Genomic DNA, 21,523 nt, shown 5'->3' on the forward strand with positions numbered 1-21,523 from the left:
CAAACAGCTTTTTGGTGTGGCAAAGCAGTGAAATTGGCCGAAAACTCTTAGGATCTAAGGGATCTTTTCCGGGCTTTAAAAGTGCTATTACATGTGCCTTCTGCCAAATATTATGTAGCTTGTGTGTTGCCAGACAGTGGTTGAACAATTGTAGGAACCATTTCTTTGCTTGCTGGCCAAAATGCTTTATCTGCTCCGTTGCTATGTTGTCAAGACCAATTGCTTTTCCATGTTTTAGACTAGATATACCAGTTTCCAGCTCCTCCATGGTGCATGGTCCAGTGAAGCCAGGTTCATCGCTGTACTTCTTCCTATCTAGTTGTGCTCTTGGTTGTTTCTTGTTGATTTTTCCATTTAGGAGCAACTGGTGTGTAACTTGGTTTGCAGACAGATTTGGATGTTGGGCAGCTTTCTTAGGATCGCCTCCAAGTTTGCATATGAGAGCCCATGCCTTCTTGCTGTTTTTTGTAAGATCTGTTGTCTCTATCAAGGTGTCCCAGGTGTTTTGACGCTCTTGAGAGATACTTAACATCACCCTCTCACCGGTAGATATTGTTTCCTCTGAAAAGGGGTCAGATTCAAACATTGAGACATTAGATTATCAATGCTGATGAACTGCCCTTGCTCAATGGTGTTTCTTGAGGAAGAAGGGTTAGAAACGCTTACATCCCACACTTCCAATAAAGATTTAAACACATCTTCCTGACATCACACAGGGAGTATGAAGATTAGTTCAACTGAGGTTGACATCACAGGAATGTGAATCTCACAGTGGGACACTATTACTGAGCGGGAGGAAGGCTAAACCTTGAAATAAGAGGATTCCAAAGTACAAAATCACAACCCCTTCAGTTGACAGGAACATTCACATAACCATCAAATGTATTTTAAAAAGTGCAAGTTATTTACATGTCTAGCACACCCATGACCCAAAAGTCACATCAACTTTTCTTAACTTTCCTAACTCTATCGCTAGGCCTGGCTGCAGCCCTGACATCCGCAGCAGAGGTGGAGGCAGCCTGCTGATCGCTACATCCTGATGTCTGTGACGACCTTGGCAAATGTCCTCTGTTGGCCTGAGGCCTGGACGATCCCCGTCTAATAAGGGTCACCTGTTCTGGGGCAGAAGTGCCCTCAGCAGCCTGAAAAGCTGGAGTGGATGGGGTCACAGGCAGATGGGGCTGAGAGCGCTGCACACCCTTGGAGTGTCCTGAGAGGAGGCCCCGGAGTGTCCGGCTGACACTCATCCTGTGGGTGCCTATGGACCCCACCCTGATTCCTGCAGGAGATGGTGGGGGAACCTGGAGGATGGTCAAGGTGCCTCGTTCCCATGTCGCCCACATCCTGATGGTGCCCACCAGGGTGTGTGGATTAGGTGTGCAGGGCCGAGCGCAAATCCGGCAAGAGCTGCTGGACCAAGGTCTCCATGGTGGTCGCCAGCCTTCCCATGGCGACCATAAGGCACTCGCATGTCGGAGACCCAACCTCAGATAGAACGCAGACGGACTCCTCTATCATTCGTTCTAGTCTGCTGAGTGACTGCTGAATCTCTGCCTGATGTTCTGTTGCCTGTCGTTCCAACTCCAGCCTTGAGTTGGCAGCCGCTTCCAGCAGCTCATCATCTGACTCAGACCGAGCAGGTGGCTGGTCTCCAGCAGCCGTCCGAGTGCCAGAGACCTGGGCTGTCCATGTCTCCGGCTGCTGCAGGTACTTGTCAGTGAGGTGTTCCCCAGAAAGTGAGCCTGAGCCTAAACTACATCTGTGCCCCGTCGATGTGTGTGTCTCTGAGCTGGTGGAGGGTGTGTGTGAGTGCCATGACGGTTCTTCCAGAGCTTCCTGTTTGGATGAAGTCTGGGGTCCACCCTGGTGCTGGACTGGCTTGGGGGCCTCGATCTGCTAGAAAATAGAGTTTCAGTTAATGAGCATGAGCTCGATAAGACTGCACGTGACTCACTGTGAATGTCAGGATTTGATGAGGTGATGGAGCTGTGGTCTGCACTGGGTTGGTGGGAGAAGCTGATCTCCCCTCCCCCATAGGAGCGACCCCTGTCCTCCCCAGCCAGCTCAGCTGCAGCCTCCTCAAACTCACTGAGGGCGATGATGTCGGCTGTCCCTCCTCCAGTCTGCGCTCTCTGGCTCCTGTTGTGTGCCAGCTTGTCCTGTATGAAGAGGAAAGAGAAGCAGGTGATGAGAAGGGACGGAGCAGAGTTTGGGTGAGATGCTTGTCCCCTGTGCGTGGGGAGCCCTCCCCAGAAGGGCCAGAGGATGGAGTGTGAGCAACATGATCAATGGGATGGTGGTGATGTGAAAGTCTCAGATGGAGAATGAGTACTGATGTGTCCCCCGCTAATGGTTGTGTGGGATCCCTGAAGAGAGTAGCTATTGGAGTGTATGATGCCACGATAAGAGTTTGATATTGGAGGGTGTTGAAGGATGACTTACCCTAGCGGAGAAGATAAGATCATTCAGCCTCTTCCTGCACTGGATGGCATTTCAGGTGCGGTGCCAGCCACACTGACCTGCTCCACGAAGACCTCCCAGGCCAGAGAGGTGAGGCTGCTGCGTTTCCTGCAGCCATCCCTGGGATAGAGCACTTGCCTGTGTGCCTGAACCCCTCAGGTTAAGACCTGGAGGGCTTAGTGCGTGAAGCAGGTGCTGCATTCCTCTTCTGGCTGCTGGACATCTCTGGTGGGCTGGAGAGAGTGAGTCTGTGTGTTGGACTGCCTTTTAAATATGGCGTCCGGACCAGTGAACCCACCAGCTGACGGCGGCCACACACAAAACAACTCCCAACCTGCCAGCTGATTTGGGTGCATACCCGCCTTTGCATAATTAATGAGGCTTCAAGCACAGAATCGAGCATAAGTTCCCACCATTCTGGACAGCGGGTTGGGCGCTGCTGCAACCAGCCACCACCGCACTTAGTCTCATTTACGGAGAATTCTGCCCAACTTGTCTAAATCGCCTTGTAGCCTCTTACCAGCCTCCTCACCACTCAAATTCCCAACTAGTTTGAGTCGTCAGCAAGTTTGGAAATATTACATTTAGTTCCCTCATCCAAATCATTGATATATATTGTGAATATCTGGGGGTCAAGCACTGATCCCTGCGGTACCCCACTAGTCACTGCCTGCCACTCTGAAAACGACCCATTTATTCCTACTCTCTGTTTCCTGTCTGTAAACCAATTCTCAATCCATGCCAATATATTACCCCCAATCCCATTGGTTTAATTTTGCACACTAACCTCTTATGTAGGACTTTATCAAAAGCTTCCTGAAAATCCAAATACACCACGTCCACTGGTTCTCCCTTATCTATTCTGCTAGTTATGTCCTCAAAGAACTCCAGTAGGTTTGTCAAACATGATTTCCCTTTCATAAATCCAAATTCGCTGAAGACTGGCATCTGTGATGCTGCGGACCTCCGGAGGAGACTGAAGTGGATCATTTACTCAGCACTTTTGGCTGAAGATTGTAGCGAATGCCTCAGACTTATCTTTTGCACTGATATGATGGGCTCCCCCATCATTGAGGATGGCCATATGCTCCTCCTCCAGTGAGCTTTTTAATTGTCCGCACTATTTATGATTCAATGTGGCAGGACTACAAAGCTTAGATCTGGTCTGTTGTTTGTGGAATTGCCTAGATCTGTCTGTCGCAAGCTGTTTCCTCTGTTTGGTATGCAAGTAATCTGTATTTGTTATGAGCTCAAAGATAACAATCTTTCTGTTTTAACGTTGTTATTGAGCTGAATGTATCATGCCAGCCCCAGACATTCCCTCATTCTAGAGATCACATGACCATGGTAAGCCAGGTAGGACATGTAGTAATGATTGCATTTCAAAACCCAAACATCCCCCTTTCCATCATGAACAGACAAATTTGCATGCACTATTATGCATAACTGTGAGTTGCCCAAGTTACCCACTATACAACAGCCGTTCTCATGCATTAACAAACTGTTAGTCTAGTCAGATACTGCACAAGCATTGCATACATCATCATTGAGCTGTGCAGCTCTTTAATGGTATGCATGGCTGCAAAATTAATGAGACAGGAAGGGGACGATACGTTATGAAAACCCACCATTGCAGCTGGTGGGTAAAATAACATTTTTCCGGCCCACTGCTGCACTTTGCAAATCTGGGATGATTCTGCCCCATGTTACCAGCTCAAAGGCTACTGTCTCTCTAGTGTAGTGGCTTTATTGGACTGAATGCAACACGGCTGCCCCCAACATTCCCTCATGGTAGAGGTCACATGACTTTGGCAAACCAAGTATGCCATGTACAAATAATTGCATTTCAAAACCCAAACACTGTTGTAGCTTCATCAGATTGGCACCTCATTTTTAGGTATGCCTGGTGCTGCTCCTGGCATGCCCTCCTGCACTCTTCATTGAACCAGGGTTGATCCCCTGGCTTGATGGTAATGGTAGAGTGGGTGATATGCCGGGCCATGAGATTATAGGTTGTTTTTGTACGTTGTTCTGTTGCTGCTGATGGCCCACAGCGCCTCATGGATGCCCAGTTTTGAGCTGCTAGATCTGTTCAAAATCTATTCCATTGAGCACAGTGGTAGTGCCACACAACACGATGGAGGGTATCCTCAATGAGAAGATGGGACTTCATCTCCATAAGGAGTTCACTCCTTAAGGTGGTCACTCCTTCCAAGACTGTCATGGATAGATGTATCTGTGACAGGTAGATTTGTGAGGATGAGGTCAAGTATGTCTTTCTCTCTTGTTGGTTCCCTCACTACCTACCACAGACCCAGTCTAGCAGCTATGTTCTTTAGGACTCGGCCAGCTGGGTCAGTAGTGGTGCTACCGAGCCACTTTTGGTGATGAGCATTGAAGTCCCTCACCCAGAGCACATTCTGCGCTCTTGCCACACTCAGTGCTTCTTCCAAGTGGAGGAGTGCTGATTCATCAGTGGATGGTTGATGGTATGTTATAATTAACAGGAGATTTCCTTGCCCATGTTTGACATGATGCCATAAGATTTCATGGGGTCCGGAGCTGATGTTGAGGACTCCCATTGTCTGTAAACTATGATTCTATGACTTTTTAAATTCATTTACAGGATGTGGGTGTTGCTGGCTAGGCCAGCATTTATTGCTCATCCCTAATTGCCCTTGAGAAGGTGGTGATGAGCTGCCTTCTTGAACCATTGCAGCCCACGTCATGTAGATACATCCACTGTGCTGTTAGGGAGGGAGTCCCAGGATTTTGACCGAGCGACAGTGGAGGAACGGAAACATATTTCCAAGTCAGGATGGTGAGTGACTTGGAGGGGGAACTTCCAGGTGGTAATGTTCCCATGCGTCTGCTGCCCTTGTCCTTCTAGATGGTAGCTGTCATTGGCTTGGAAGCTGCTGTCTGAGGAACCTTGGTGAATTCCTGCAGTGCATCTTGTAGATAATACATTCTGCTGCTACTGTGCGTCGATGGTGGAGGGAGTGAATGTTTGTGGATGAGGTGCCAATCAAGCGGGCTGCTTTGTCCTGGGTGGTGTCAAGCTTCATGAGTGTTGAGGGAGCTGCACTCATCCAGGCAAGCGGATAGTATTCCATCACACTCCTGACTTGTGCCTTGTAGATGGTGGACAGACTTTGGGGAGTCAGGAGGTGAGTTACTCACTGCAGGATTCCTAGACTCTGATCTCTTATAGCCACAGTATTTATATGGCTAGTCCAGTTCAGTTTCTGATCAATGTTGATGTTGTTGATAGTGGGGAATCCAGTGATGGTAATGCCGTTGAATGTCAAGGGGCAATGATTGGATTCCCTCTTGTTGGAGATGGCCATTGCCTGGAACTTGTGTGGCATGAATGTTACTTGCAACTTTTCAGCCCAAGCCTGGATATTGTCCAGGTCTAGCTGCATTTGGACATGGACTGCTTCTGAGGAGTCATGAATGGTACTGAACAACATGCAACCATCAGCGAACATCCCCACCTCTGACCTTATGATGAAAGGAAGGTCATTGATGAAGCAGCTGAAGATAGTTGGGCCCAGGACACTACCCTGAGGAACTCCTGCATTAATTTCCTGGAACTGAGATGATTGACCTCAACTGCAGCCATCTTCCTTTGTGTTAGGTATGACTCCAACCAGCAGAGAGTTTTCTCTCTGATTCCCATTGACTCCAGTTTTGCTAGGTCTCCTTGATGCCACACTCAATCGAATGCTGCCTTGATGTCAAGGGCAGTCATTCTCATCTCTCCTCGGGAGTTCAGCTCTTTGGTCCATGTTTGATCCAAGGCTGTAATGAGGTCAGGAGCTGAGTTGACCTGGCAGAGCACAAACTGTGTGTCAGAGAACAGGTTATTGCTAAGCAAGAGCCGCTTGATAGTACTGTTGATGACCCCTTTCATCGCTTTACAGGTGATGGAAAGTAGACTAATGGGGCAGTAACTGGCCGGGATGGATTTGTCCTGCTTTTTTGTATAGAAGGCATACCTGGGCAGTTTTTCCACATTGCTGGGTAGATGCCAGTGTTGTATCTGTACTGGACCATCTTGGTTAGGGGCATGGCAAGTTCTGGAGCACAAGTCTTCAGTACTATTGTTGGCATATTATCAGGGCCCATAGCCTCTGCACTATCCAGTGCCTTCAGCCACTTCTTGGTATCATGTGGAGTGAATTGAATTGGCTGAAGACTGGCATCTGTGATGCTGGGGACCTCCGGGGGATGCCGAGATGGATCATCCACTCGGTAATTCTTGCTGAACATTGTTGCGAATGCTTCAGCCTTATCTTTTTCACTGATGTGCTGGGCTTCCCCCGTCATTGAAGATGGGGATATTTGTGGAGTCTCCTCCTCCAGTGAGTTGTTTAATTGTCCATCACCATTCATGACTAGATGTGGTAGGACTGCAGAGTTTAGATCTGATCCGTTGGTTGTGGGATCTCTTAGCTTTGTCTATCACTTGCTGCTTATGCTGTTTGACAAGCAAGTAGTCTTGTCACCTATGTCAGGTTATTGCTTGACTAGTCTGTAAGACATTCTCCCAATTTTGGCACTAGCCCCCAGATGTTAGCATGGAGGGCTTTGCAGGGTCAAGAGGGCTGGGTTTACTGTTGTCGTTTCCAGTACCTTTTTATTGGCTTTTTAGTGATTTGGTACAGCCAAGGCCAATAAAAAGCAACTGAGTGGCATTTACTGCGGATTTGGAGTTACATGTAGGCCTGGCCAGGTGAGGAAGGCACATTTCCTTCCCTAATGGACATTAATGAGTCAGATGGGTTTTACGACAATCAACAATGTTCTCGTGGTCACCATTAGACTAGCTTTTCAATTGAAGATTTATTAATTAAATTTAAATTCTACCAGTTGCCGTGGTAGGATTCAAACACCTGTGCCACCACACTCCTGTGTTAAAACATTCTAGGCTCGAAAAGTTCACTGTGTGACTGCCTTTGCCCTCATCTCTCTCCTCACTCAGTGACACGTTTAAATCGATGAGTTTCCGACTTTGCATTTCCCTATTCAGCCTCTGAAATCCCTTCATCAGCAGATCAGGAGAGGGAGCCTGGAGAATGGATGAGAAGATTGAAGAGCCTGGCAAGTTTCAGGAATGTCTCCATCCCCATATCACAATATTATTCTCAGAACCAGCTGCAGGGTGCAGATAATGCTTTGGTGAGATTCCAATTAACCCTGACTGGGAAATATATCACTGTTCCTTTACTGTCGCTGGGTCAAAATCTTGTAACTCCCTTCCTAACAGCACTGTGGGTGTACCTACACCACATGGACTGCAGGGGTTCAAGAAGGCAGCTCACCACCACCTTCTCAAGGGCAATTAGAGATGGCCTTATCTCAACCAGCTGACTCAACCAGTGAAGCCCAAGTCCTGTGAACGAATAAAACATAACTATTTGGTCCTGGTCTTGTCTGTGAAAACCATTCACTATTCCAGTCTCAGTCTGGAATGCAAAATGACTCATAGCTTCTTCTCTTTACTGCAGTCTGTCTAGTTAAAGTCCCCTCCCCACCTCCCCTTCTTCCCAACCCTCACCTCCAACACGAAGTGTAAGAAGGCAAAAAAAAAGAAAGATTGCATTCCTATAGCCCCTTTCATGACCACTGGACATCCCAAAGTGCTTTACGGACAATGAAGTACTCTAAAAGTGTAGCCATTGTTGTAACATAGGAAACCTGGCAGCCAATTTGCGTAGAGCAAGATCCTACAGATTACAATGACAATGACCAGAAATTGTGTTTTTGTGTTTTCGTGAAGTTGAGGAATAAACATTGGCCAGGACAAAGTGGAGAACTCCCCTGTCTCCTTCAAAATAGTGTCACGGGATGTTTGAAATAATATGAGGCACAGGAAAGGCCTGTTTAAAATTGCATTCAAAATATCTCACCTCCGACACTGTGGCACTCCCTCAGTACTGACCCTCTGACAGTGCAGCACTCCCTCAGTACTGACCCTCTGACAGTGCAGCACTTCCACAGTTCTGACCCTCCGACAGTGCGGCACTTCCTCAGTACTGACCCTCTGACAGTGCGGCACTCCCTCAGTACTGACCCTCTGAGAGTGGAGCACTCCCTCAGTACTGACCCTCCAACAATGCAGCACTCCCTCAGTGCTGACCCTCTGACAATGCAGCATCTCCTCAGTACTGAGCCTCCAACATTGGAGCAGTCCCTCAGTATTGACCCTCCGACACTGCAGCACTCTCTGAAAACTGACCCTTTGACAGTGCAGCAGTCCCTCAGTACTGACTCTCCAATTCTGCGGTGCTGTCTGAGTACTGATGCTCTGACAGTGCAGCACTCTCTTAGTACTGACCCTCTGACAGTGCAGCGCTCCATCAGTACTTACCCTCCAACATTGCAGTACTCCCTCAGTACTGTCCTTCTGATAGTATAGCACTCCCTCAGTACTGACTCACCAACAGTGCGGCACTTCCTCAGTACTGGTCCTCCAACATTGCAGCGCTCCCTCAGTACTAACCCTCCTTCATTGCAGCTCTCTGTCGGTACTGACCATCCGACAATGCAGCGTTCCCTCAGGACCGACCACCCACAGTGCAGCGCTCCCTCAGTTCTGAGCCCCTGACAGTGCAGCCCTCCCTCAGTACTAACTCTCTGACAATGAGCCATTGAGGTCTACAGTACAGAAAAAGGTCCTTTGGCCCATCGATTCTGCGCTGGTCAAACAAGTACCTAACTATTCTAATCCCATTTTCCAGCACTAGGCCCATAGACTTGTATGCCATGGCATCGCAAGTGCACATCCAAATGCTTCTTAAATGTTATGAGGGTTTCTGCCTCTACCACCCTTTCAGGCAGTGAGTTCCACATTCCCACCACCCTCTGGGTGAAAAAATTCTTCCTTACATCCCCTCTAAACCTCCTGCCCCTTACCTTAAATCTATGCTCCCTGATTATTGATCCCTCCACCAAGGGGATAAGTTCCTTCCTATTCACCCTATCTATGCCCCTCATAATTTTATACACCTCAATCATGCCCCCACTCAATCTCCTGTACTCCAGGGAAAATAACCCCAATCTATCCAATCTCTCCTCATAACTAAAACTCTCCAGCCCAGGCAACATCCTTGTAAAACTCCTCTGCACTCTACTCTGTGGTCTCCTCTACATTGGAGAGACCAAACGTAAACTGGGCGACCGCTTTGCAGAATACCTGCGGTCTGTCTGCAAGAATGACCAAACCTCCCTGTCGCTTGCCATTTTAACACTCCACCCTGCTCTCTTGCCCACATGTCTGTCCTTGGCTTGCTGCATTGTTCCAGTGAAGCCCAATGCAAACTGGAGGAACAACACCTCATCTTCCGACTAGGCACTTTACAGCCTTCCGGACTGAATATTGAATTCAAAAACTTTAGGCCTTGAACTCCCTCCTCCATCCCCAACCCCTTTCTGTTTCCCCCATCCTTTTGTTTTTTTCCAATAAATTATATAGATTTTTCTTTTCCCACCTATTTCCATTATTTTTAAATATTTTTAAATCTTTTATGCTCCCCCCATCCCCACTAGAGCTATACCTTGAGTGCCCTACCATCCATTCTTAATTAGATAATATCACCAACTTTAACACCTATGTGTTCTTTTGTTCTGTTGTTTGTGACATCTTTTGATGATCTGCTTCTATCACTGCTTGTTTGTCCCTACAACCACACCAACCCCCTCCATTTCTCTCTCTCTCTCTCTCCCCCCGCCACACACCTTAAACCAGCTTATATTTCAACTCTTTCTTGGACTTACTCAAGTTCTGACGAAGGGTCATGAGGACTCGAAACGCCAACTCTTTTCTTCTCCGCCGATGCTGCCACACATGCTGAGTTTTTCCAGGTAATTCTGTTTTTGTTTTGGATTTCCAGCATCCACAGTTTTTTTGTTTTTATCCTCTGCAGTCTCTCCAGTGCAATCACATCCTTCCTATAATGCGGATTATAGAACTGCACGCAATGCTCTAGCTGTGGCCTAACCAGCGTTTTATGCAGTTCCAGCATAACCTCCCTGCTCTTATATTCTATGCCTCAGCTAATGAAGGCAAGTATCCCATATGCCTTCTTAACCACCTTATCTACCTTAAGGGACCGGTGGACATACACACCAAGGTCCCTCTGATCCTCGGTACTTCCCAGGGTCCTACCATTCATCGTGTATTCCTGTGCCTTGTTTGTCCTGCCCAAGCGCATCACCTCACACTTACCTGGATTAAATTCCATTTGCCACTGATCAGCCCATCTGACCAGCCCGTCTATATCCTCCTGTAACCTAAGACTATCTTCCTCACTATTTACCACCCCACCAATTTTCGTGTCATCCACAAATTTACTGATCAACCCTCCTACATTCAAGTCTAAATCCTTTATATATACCACAAACAGCAAGGGACCCAACACTGATCCCTGTGGAATCCCACTGGACACACGCATCCAGTCACAAAAAACACCCCTTGACCATCACCCTCTGTTTCCTGCCACTCAGCCAATTCTGGATCCAGCTTGTGGATGAATGCCTGAAATCAGGGTCCTCATGGACTTTGGAAATAAAGCCATCCAGCTGGCCAGTGATGATCTGGACCAGTCTGTGCTGACGGGGAGATTGGCGCAGCTCTACCAAGTGAGGATCCAGCAGCGCAACATCCATCAGACAAGCATGCTGTGAGTGAGTGCCCTGTTCCACAGACACCTGCCATGCACTAATTATCTCTCCTTGCTTTCACAGACACATCTGGGAAGCAGCCGAGGGCTCCACGAACCAGGTCCATGACCCAAGCCTCGAAGACAGCATGTAAGAAGGATCTGATGATACCCTAATTGAAGTCCCGTCATAGCGCTCACCCACATCCTCCACCAGCGCAGAGGCACACACCTCGGTGGGACCTAGCTTTACAGTAGTCTCGGGGTCACAATCTGGTGAGCACATCACACTGCCTGATCCACAACTGGCGGAGGCAGGGACTTCCCAGGCATCCGACACTCGGAGGACTGCTGGAGGCCACAAATTTGCTGAGTCCGAGTCAGATGATGAGCCTCTGGACTCAGTCATGTCACAGTTGCTGGAGCTGCAAAGGCAAGCTCGGGAACATCAGGAAGGGATGTCTGCTGCACTCCTCAGATTGCAAGGCACGATGGAGGGGTCCATCCGTCTTCAGGCTTAGGTGATAGCACCAGAATGCCAACGCACTGAGGTCAACATTGGTAGGATGGCGGCCACCATGGAGACGTTGGTCCAGGATGTTGGTCCTGCACTGCCGTGAAATATCGTGTGAGCGTGGGATGACGTTGGGATGCTTGCCCGACATCATCATGCGCTATTTTATGCTTGAGTGGGTTGGGCGCACACCTGCATGCTGTGCTAAAAATTCTGCCCATGGAGTTAGGGCACTGACCAACCATGATCTCATTGTTCGAGGGGCTGAATAGCTTCCTCTGTCTCTCTGTTCCTATGCCCCCTTACTGGGGGACCGAATTAATCTTGTTTCAGAGAGAAGGGCGAGGGGGAAAGTGATAACCTCTGACCTGGGCTCTTTATTGAACTTTCTGGCTTTCATATGATAGCAGAAGTTGCAGATGTGCAGTTCTGGACTCCTCACCTAAAAGCAATATACTTGCCATAGAGGGAGTGCAGTGAAGGTTCACCAGACTGATCCCTGGGATGGCAGGATTGTTGAAGAGGATAGATTGGGCTGACTAGGCCTGTATTCACTGGAGTTAAGAAGAATGAGAGGGGATTTCATTGAAACATATAAAGTTCTGACAGGGGTGGACAGACTGGATGCAGGAATGATGTTTCCTATGGCTGGAGGGTCTAGAACAAGGGGTCACAGTCTCAGGATACAGGGTAGGCCATTTAGGACCGAGATGAGGAGAAACTTCTTCACTCAGAGGGTGGTGAACCTGTGGAATTCTCTACCACAGAGGCTGTGGAGGCCAAGTCACTGAATATATTTAAGAAGGAAATAGAATTCTAGACTCTAAAGTCTTCAAGGGGTATGGGGAGAGCATATTGAATGGCAGAGCAGGCTCAAAGGGCTGAATGACCTACTCCTGCTCCTATTTGATATGTTTCTATGTGAATGGTGATGCCCCTTGAGCTGGCAGTGAGTGAGATACCAGTGAATGTGTGATGGTCTTGTGAGTGGCTGAGATTAGAGTGATGAGATGGTTGTCTTACCTTGGCGGCATGGATGAGATCATTATCCTCTTTCTGCACTGGATGGCCAACCTCTTCTGTGCGGTATTGGCACTACCACCGCCTCCCAAGTCAGAGTGGTGAGATTGCTGGACCTCCTCCGGCCAGAGTGGGGTAGAGGACATCATAGCGGGCCTCCAAAAGGCGTTCCAGTGATGGGTCACTGAACTCTTGTCTTTCAGGTCCATGTCTTCACTGGAGCAGTTTTAGGTTGCAAGCATTGAGAACTGTGCGCGTGGCTGCAGTTTAGATATGGCACCCGGAGTGAGGAAACGTGCGGTAATGGTATGGTAGGTTATTCAGTGGCTGTCCGCCAGCGAGCTGACATGTTTCCTGTGACTGTATAATTACTGAGGCAGGATATGGATGATACAGCGTGAAAACCTGCCTTTGTGTCCGGTGGGTAAAACCTCCTTTTTCCTGTCCACTACTGCACTTTGTACAAATCTGTGATGATTCTGCCCTTTGTGTCCTCCTCACAAATTGCTTTCCTACCTAGCTTTGTATCATCAGCAAACTTGACTACAGTATAGTCTGTCCCTTGTGGGGCTGGAGAAGGTTATAGAGATGTGGGGGAGGTGGGTGGGGTGGGGGGGGTGGTGGGGGGGGGGGGGGGGGGGGGGGGGGGGGGCAGTGGGGGGTGGTGGGGGGGCGGGGTGGCGGAGAGGACAAGACCATGGAAAAAAAAGACTTGCATTTATATGGCAGCCTTCACAACCTCAGCATGTCTCAGAGCATTTACAGCCAATGAAGTATTTTGAAGTGTAGTCACTTTTGTAAAGTAGGAAATGCAGCAGCCGATTATGCACAGCAGCAATGTGATAAAGATCAGATAAAATGGGCACTTGTGATGTTGTGATTAGGGGAGAAGTATTGACCAGGACACCTGTTCTTTAAAATAGTGCCATAAAATCTTTCACATGAAGCTTGGAAAGCACATGAGGCCTCAGAAGTGAGCTGGAGTGTCAGCTAGATTCTGGGCTCAAGCCTCTGAACTGGGATTTAAACCCATAGCTTTCTGAGTCAGAGGTAAGAGTGCTACCTGCTGAGTCACAGACACAATTAAATGTCCACATGGAGGGATTCGTAAACAATGATAAAAATATTAAAATCAAAGTGTTATTGGACCCAGAGTCAGTGTAGGTCAGTGAGCTCAGGAAGGATGGCGAACATTGGTGCAAGTCAGGGAATGGAGCAGCAGGGTTTCTGGATGAGCTCAAGTTTATGGAGAGTGCGATGCGGGACACCAGCCAGGAATGCATTGGAATAGGCTAGCCTTGAGCCAATCAAGTTTTGGATGAGGGTTGCAGCAGCAGATGAGCTGAGGCAGGGGCAGAATTGAGCGATGTTACAGAGCTGGAGGTTACCAGTCCTGGTGATCAAGAGGATATTTGGTTGGAAGCTGCAGATGTTTCATTATCTATTAATCAACCTCATTTTTCTGTGGTTCACAATGAAACTCTTCAAATATGCATGAGATAATGGTGTGGTGTACGGAACAAGTTTTATCATGTAATCAATTCATACTGTGCAAAGGATGAACCTTCAACTTCTTTTGCTCCAGTCACTTGTTTCCTTGCAGAAATATTTCTTGTGATGTCATTCAGATCAGAACGTGGACCTCTATGGCTGTCTGGCGTCATTACAAGCCCCAGGGACTCCCACAGCTATCTCGATTACACTTTCTCACACCCTGCTCCCTGTAAGGACTCCATTCCATTCTCCCAGTTTCCCCAACTCCGTCACATCTGTTCTGATGATGTAATTTCCATACCATTGCCCTTTTTTTTTGCTCAACCGAGGATTCCATCTTGGACAAGCAGGAATTTCCTCCAACTAAATATTGGGAAGACCAGAGCTATTGTCTTCAGTTTGCACCATAAATTGCTCTCCCTCACTGTCTACTCCATGGAATGGAGTCCTTACAGGGCATAGTTGAGGTAGTGGTGGCAGCGGTGGCTTAGAATGAACATTTGTTGATAGCGTATCCCCAGAAATGGAGACGGAGAAGTTGAGGAAGGGAAAGGAAGAGTCAGAGGTGGACCAGGTGAAGTGAGAGAAGGGTAGAAATTAAAAGCAAAGTTGATGAAATTTCCCAATTCAGGGTGAGAGCAGGAAACAACACCAATACAGTCATAAATGTGCTGGGGAAAGAGGTGAGAGAGGGGGCCTGAGTTGGACTGGAACAAGAAATATTCCACATATCCCACAGAAAGACAGGAATAATAGGACCCATGCAATGCCTTTTATTTGGAGGAAGTGAGAGGAATTGAAGGAGAGTTTGTCCTCTGAGAGAATAAGTTCCACCAAATGGAGGAGGGTGCTGGATGTGACCTGGTTGGGCCTCTGTTCAAGGAAGAAGCAAAGGGTGTTCAGACTGTCCTGATGGGAAGTGGAATTAGCAGCTGTTCCATATTTCTCTTTTTCAAGCACTATGTTGAATTTGATTGTAATATAATCACAGTTAGATAAATGTTTACTCACTTTGGGGCTGGCGGTTAAATCTGGCTCATTACTCATTACTAAATCTAATATGCCTGGCCCCTTTTGGTTCTAGGACCTATTGTTGCAGAAAACTATCCTAGACATAATCAAGAAATTCACTTCCTTTCTGACATGTGCTTGTCTGCTTATCCCAATCTAGATGAAAATTAAAATCCCCACTGGCCAGAATTTTACACTCAGGGTCAGGTGCACACTCAACTTTTCGAGTACAAACACGTTTCCATCTGTTTCAGATGAAGTTACATTGTTTCATAGTTTGCCATTGTGAGATTTGAACTCTTGATACTCTTTTGAGTAAACCTGTTTCCATCTGTTTCAGATGAAGTTACATTGTTTCATAGTTTGCCATTGTGAGATTTGAACTCTTGATCTGGGGGTTACAAACCCAGTACCATAACCACTTGGCTATTTAGGCCAAGCTTAAAAAGCAACTATTTCAAGTACAAACATGTTTCCATCTGTTCCTATTCAGATGAAGTTACATTGTTTCATAGTTTTGCCATTGTGAGATTTGAACTCTTGATCTTGGGGTTACAAACCCACTACCATAACCACTTGGCTATTTAGGCCAAGCCCAACTAAATGTAAAATATTGTTAAGTGACATCAGGTGTGCTTCCTGATGTCATCACATATGAGCTCAATTTCATGGTTGGAGGGCATGTGCACGAATTGGATCTGTGCCCATTAGTATTTAAAGAGCCAATTAAGGTAATTAACAAGCCAACAGTCAGCGATTTTATGCTGCCTGTGCAATTTTTAACTCGTCGCACGGGCAATACAGGCAGCCGAAATTCACATGTCAATCATTTCCTCATCCACAGGCAGGATAAAAGGCCCCTGGAGTGGCAGCACTTTCTCTGTCATTGCCACTTGTTGCTGTGTGAGTGCAGAGCTGACCCAGAGTTTCTTTGTATCTTGTTTGATTGTCAAGCCGGCCTTTCAGCTTTTCAGGTCCTCATCTTCCCGGGAAGGTTCCCCTGAGTATTGCAGCACAGCGCTCCTTCATTTTCAAGGCCCTGCTGCTCTGCATCCCATCTAACGGGAATAGTGTATTCCACTGGTGGAACCTCCTCTGAAGGGGAAGAGAGGGGCAGGAGGGGTAGGGGGCCAGGTGGGCATGGGAAGCACCCCAAGGTTAGGCCTTTAAAAGGAGAGGCAGGGGCTCAGTTGGTGCAGGGCCAGCAGGGAGGCCAAGGTGTGAGGGCATGTCAAAGACAACACTATCCAGCGGCTGGAGTGTGCAGGCAGCGCTCCAACTACCTCCAGATGTCCGAGGTCCAGTGCCGCAGGAGATTCTGCCTCTCCAGGGATGCAGTGACAGCAATGTCACATGATGGGTCCAGAAATCAACTCCAACTGTGTGGGCGGACACCCTATGCTGGTGGCTTTGAAGGCCACAGTGGCCCTGACCCTCTACGCCTCCAGTTCTTTTCAGGGCTCAGTATGGGATCTGTGCGGTGTTTCTCAATCTGCTGCACAGAGTTGTGTCAAGCCCATGACTGATGCTATCTTTAGATACCTCCACACGTTCATCCACTTCTGGACAGATGAGGCGAGCCAGGTGGAAAGACCACGAGGTTTCACTGCAATGGCTGGGTTCCCTGTGTCTGGATGGTAATAGCTTGCTGCACTCACGCGGCCATCAAAACGTCAGCAGGAGAGCTGGGAGCTTTTGTAAACAGAAAGGGGTTCCACTCAATGAATGTTGCCTGTGAAGACAGGGCACAGATTCTCCAAGCTTGTGCCCGTTTTCCTGGAAACTCACATGATGCTTATGCCTTGTGGAACTCACAGGCACCAAGGCTGTTCATGACTCCTGCATGAGTGGATGGATGGCTCCCGGGTGACAAGGGCTATCCCTTGAAGAGGTGGCTGATGACCCCACTCCATCACCCAAGAACTGAGGCCGAGGAGAGGTACAGCAAGGGCGGTGGTAGAGAGGACGATTGGGCTGCTGAAGATGTGCTTCAGATGCCTGGACCGGTCAGGGCGAGCATTGGAGTATCCTCCAGAGCCTGTGTCCCTCATAGTTGTTGCATGCAGCCTGTGCGCAATCTGGTTCTGGCAAGGGGGGACTATTGGTGGCTGAGGAAAGCCAAGGCAGCTCCACAGGCCATGGAGGATGATAAGCGATGGATCAGAGGAAGAGCTTGGGGAGGTGCAGAGTGAGGATCTTGAGGCAGAGGACAGGAACCCTTGTAGAGGCACGGACACCAGGGATGCTTTGATCCAGCAAACCTTCAGCTAGGCATCCAAGGCATCACTGCCTTGTCAAGCCAATGGCACTGTCTCCTTCACTAACAATCAATAAATGAGAACCCAACCCAGTGCACCAGCACCACACAACGCCACACTTTTACAAGTCTGTGCTGCATCTGATGCCTATTCAAACCATCCAGCCAAATCAGCCTATTTAAGTCAAATAAAAGTTTACATTACTTCACATGAACAAACAAATTGTCCGTTCCTAACACAAATGTCAAAATAATTAACACAAATAATATCACTCGTGACAGGCCCCTGCTGCACTCAAGTGCCTTCAACTTACATTTGCAGGTGCTGAGCCTTGGTGCCCCCCCACCTCGCTGTCAGTGGTGGCGGAGGCAGCTGCTGACCCTGCTGTCCTGGTGGCCCTGAAAACCTTGGTGATCGTCCTCCAGCCAATGGAGCCTGAGCAGGCTCCACATGGGAGGGTGCATCCAGCCTCATGGCTGGACATTCCTCAGTCATCACGGTATCATCAGATGCAGCAGCCATTGGCAGAGGGGTGGAGGGGCTGGTGCCCTCATCCAGAGCACCCTGAGAGAAGTCCACAGAGACAACAGGCAAGTCGTCCGGCACCTCCCTGCTCACCACTGATGGATGGGCACCTAGCAGACACACTAGGTGCCTCATCCATCTCTGAGAGGTCATTGTCTGTGTGAGGGCTTGCAGGTCCGAGCTCAATCCCAGGAACCCCTGATTCTGTCCCTGGAGCTGCCTCTCCATGAGAGTCACCACTCTTTCCATGTAGGAGGCAGTGCGCTTGGTGTTAAGCGTCAACACAAACCTCATGCTCCGCATGGACTCATCCATGATGGAGATCATGGCACGCAGACCCTCATGGATCTTCTCCAGTTCTCCCCATGCAACCACCGGCATCCAGTATCTGCCACCTGATGGATGACTCCAGAGGCTCATCATCTGCCTCAGGCGCAGCATGGTCCTGGTCTCCAGCTGTGCTCCCACTGTCAGCTCCCTGGGACCTCTCTGCCTCTGCCAGCTCCTCATGTGAATGTGATGTGTCCTCACTGCTGTGCATTACCCACAGAGCTGAATACCTAATGCTCACCGACGTGTGAGTATCTGCGCTGGTGTCTGGTTCAGAGAGACAGTGTGATGCTGATGCGAGCGAGCTGTTTTCCCTGGAGCTCAATGGAAGGTCCTCAGGATCATCAGCAGCTCCTGCAGATGCCATATCCGTGGGAGGAAGGCAAAAAATCAGTACATTCAATCATCATAGTCATTATGCATGCTAGGCGGGCTGAGGAGGTAATGGGGATCTGCTGCATGATGCCATCTGCATTGGAGCTTCAATGGGCTCCCTGGCTACGACAGTTCAGTGTCCGATAAGGCGAGCCCGTTATGTTTCTGGTACCCACCGCACCCGCATCTGTCACCTGCACTCTTACCTTCATCCGAGACCCCCATCTCACCACGTCTGGAGGATCGAGCTGGCCAGTGGCATTTCAGCTCCAGTGCATCACTTTTGCGCTTCATGAGGATACACAGATTTGGCTTCTCCACCAGTTCTGCGGCACTCAGCAGCATTATGACTCCGCTTTTCCTGACAGAGAAAAATATCCTCGTTATTGCTCCGTCTCCCTGTAGGTTCTTTCCTGGTTCCCAACTGCCCTCCCACCCTGGCATTAGGCTGGCCATGACACTGTGGCATATCTCACCCTGCGATGCACTGAGGCTGGTCGTGCTGACATCCCAGCCTTGGCAGGGCAGGCTTCAGTGCCAGTTGGCATACACATTCTTAAACCCCTGAACGTTCTGAGCAACGGGCATTGGCCAAAGTTCTCTGCACAGGCCCATGCCATCTCTGTACTTACCCTTGCTGACTGCGGCAGATCATTGAACCTTTTGTGGCACGGAATCCACGGTTGGCATACCACATCATGCCCACTGACCTGGGCATTGACCTCTGTCCTTCTTGGTCAGGTGGGGAGGCCTTTTCTTGCAGTCCCTGGGCATTAGGATATGCCACCTGGCATTGACCTCTGTGACCAGCACTTCCAGACACTCATCTGAGAAATGGGGGGGCAGGGTGCCCAACCAATTTGCCCTCCCACTTTCTATGACCACCAGGTGCTGAGGCCATGACTGCACACACGAGGCTGCTTCTTGGATAGCTTCAGAACAGCTCCCTCAGCCTCCCCCCAATGCCTGGCGGCCTTCAGAGAGCTGCCTCGTCTGCCTTTCAATACCCCGCTGGGTCCCCATTGAACCTGCCACTAGACGTGTTCCCACCCCCGCGCACGGAATAATGCCTTTACTACATGTTTGTCTAATCTCTGTATTTATACAATCTACCATTTCACAGCTATCACCAGAGGGCTGATTTACAGCTCATACACCAGTCTTAAATCCTTTTCTATTTTTATTCCTGCCCGCTGGCTGCTTATCTCATGTTACATCCTCTGACCATTGAAGAGATTTCACCCAAATATACTCTTCCCTACTCTCCACATTTCCCCTTGTCTCCTGTAGATTTTATAACCTGGTATAGCTAACCCCACTCGTGACCATCTTGCAGCCCTGCCTCAGTAACCACCCTTTGTGTGAAAAAGTTTTGCCTGACTTCCCTTAATGATTATCTTATATTTTTAACCTCTAATTTTTGGTTTTCCTAACAAAGGGAAACATTTTCCCTACTTCTCCTTATCAAGCCTTTTCATTATTTTAATGACCTCCATTGGGTCACCCCCTTTCCTTTGTCCTTTCCTAGGGGAATAAGTCCCAGCTTGCTCAGTCTTTCCTGATAGTTATAAACTCTCACTTCTGGCATTGCCCTTCTGAATCATTTTTACACCTTCTCTGGTAGTCTATATTCTTATTATGATTTGGAGTCCAGAACTGTGCAAGTGTGGTCTAACAAGGGTTTGATACATAACTTCCCTGCTATTCCATTCTATCTGTCTAGAAATTAACCCCAGTGCTTAATTTTTGTTTTTATGGCTTTACCAACCTTTGTAATTATTTGCAGTGATTTCTGTACCTGTACTGCTCCAGATCCCTTCACTCTGTGCCCCTTGATCCTTCTACCCCATTGTGACATACTTCCCTCGAGTTATACAGTTCCCTTGCCAAAATGCATTACCTCTCACTTTCTAATATTGAAGTTAATTTGCAAATTACACACTCATTTGGCAAGTTTATTCATGTATTTTGTTGTAATCTTCCTTTTATATTCACAAAACCGCCCAACTTGGTGCCATCTCCAAATTTTGTAATCGTACTTTTGCTTCCTGTGTCCAAATCATTAATGTAAATTGTTGTCAGCCTGTCTGATTTCATTTAGAGGCTTCCACATACTGCAGGAATTCCCACACTCTCAGCTCTTTCCTCTCTCTTGGGGGTCTAATATGGATTCTGTTTAGAGGTTCCCTCGTGTAACTCACTATCCGAGATCGTATTTTCAAGAGTTTGCCAAAAAGACCTTGAAATTCTTCTTGTAATATTTGTTAGTATTGTGCTGTTTCATTGAATGGAATTTTCCATGCCCGCTGGCATTGAGCATAATCGGGGGATGACTGCGCACGTTGTACAATCTTCTTGCTAAAGTTGGCCATTGAGCAGTCACTGGTGGAGGCACTCACAGCCCCTTGCAATGTCATCATCCCACTTTGGACCAGTCCCCCCCAAGGTTCAAGCTAACAGAGCAGCCTTGCAGTGCGGGTTAGGAGAATGCCTGTCCCTGAACTGAGAGCACAGCATGCAGTCCAGTGGGTAAAGTTGCCACCAATCTGTGGGGTGGAGTGGGGCAGAGGTGGGTGGAGTTTCGAGCAGACATGCAGTGCACTAATCTCTGGCCATCCAAGTGGTGGCCAGCAATCTCCAGGAATCATTAAGGGGCCTTTGCACTTAGCCAAGACAGGTTCTTAATACACCCATGCTAACCATGTGTCTCTCTCTTTCATCTTGCAGGAGGAGTACATCAGGATCATGGAGACTGGTGAGCTAGCTGTATGCCTGATGGCCTACAGAGAGTGAAGACAATGGAGGAGGGAGCAACTGAGCCTCCTGGCTGCGCAGAGGCAGAAGCAGCAACCTCTGGAAGAAGAGGC

Source organism: Carcharodon carcharias, chromosome 14 (genome assembly GCF_017639515.1).
Source record: "Carcharodon carcharias isolate sCarCar2 chromosome 14, sCarCar2.pri, whole genome shotgun sequence".
Taxonomy (NCBI): domain Eukaryota; kingdom Metazoa; phylum Chordata; class Chondrichthyes; order Lamniformes; family Lamnidae; genus Carcharodon; species Carcharodon carcharias.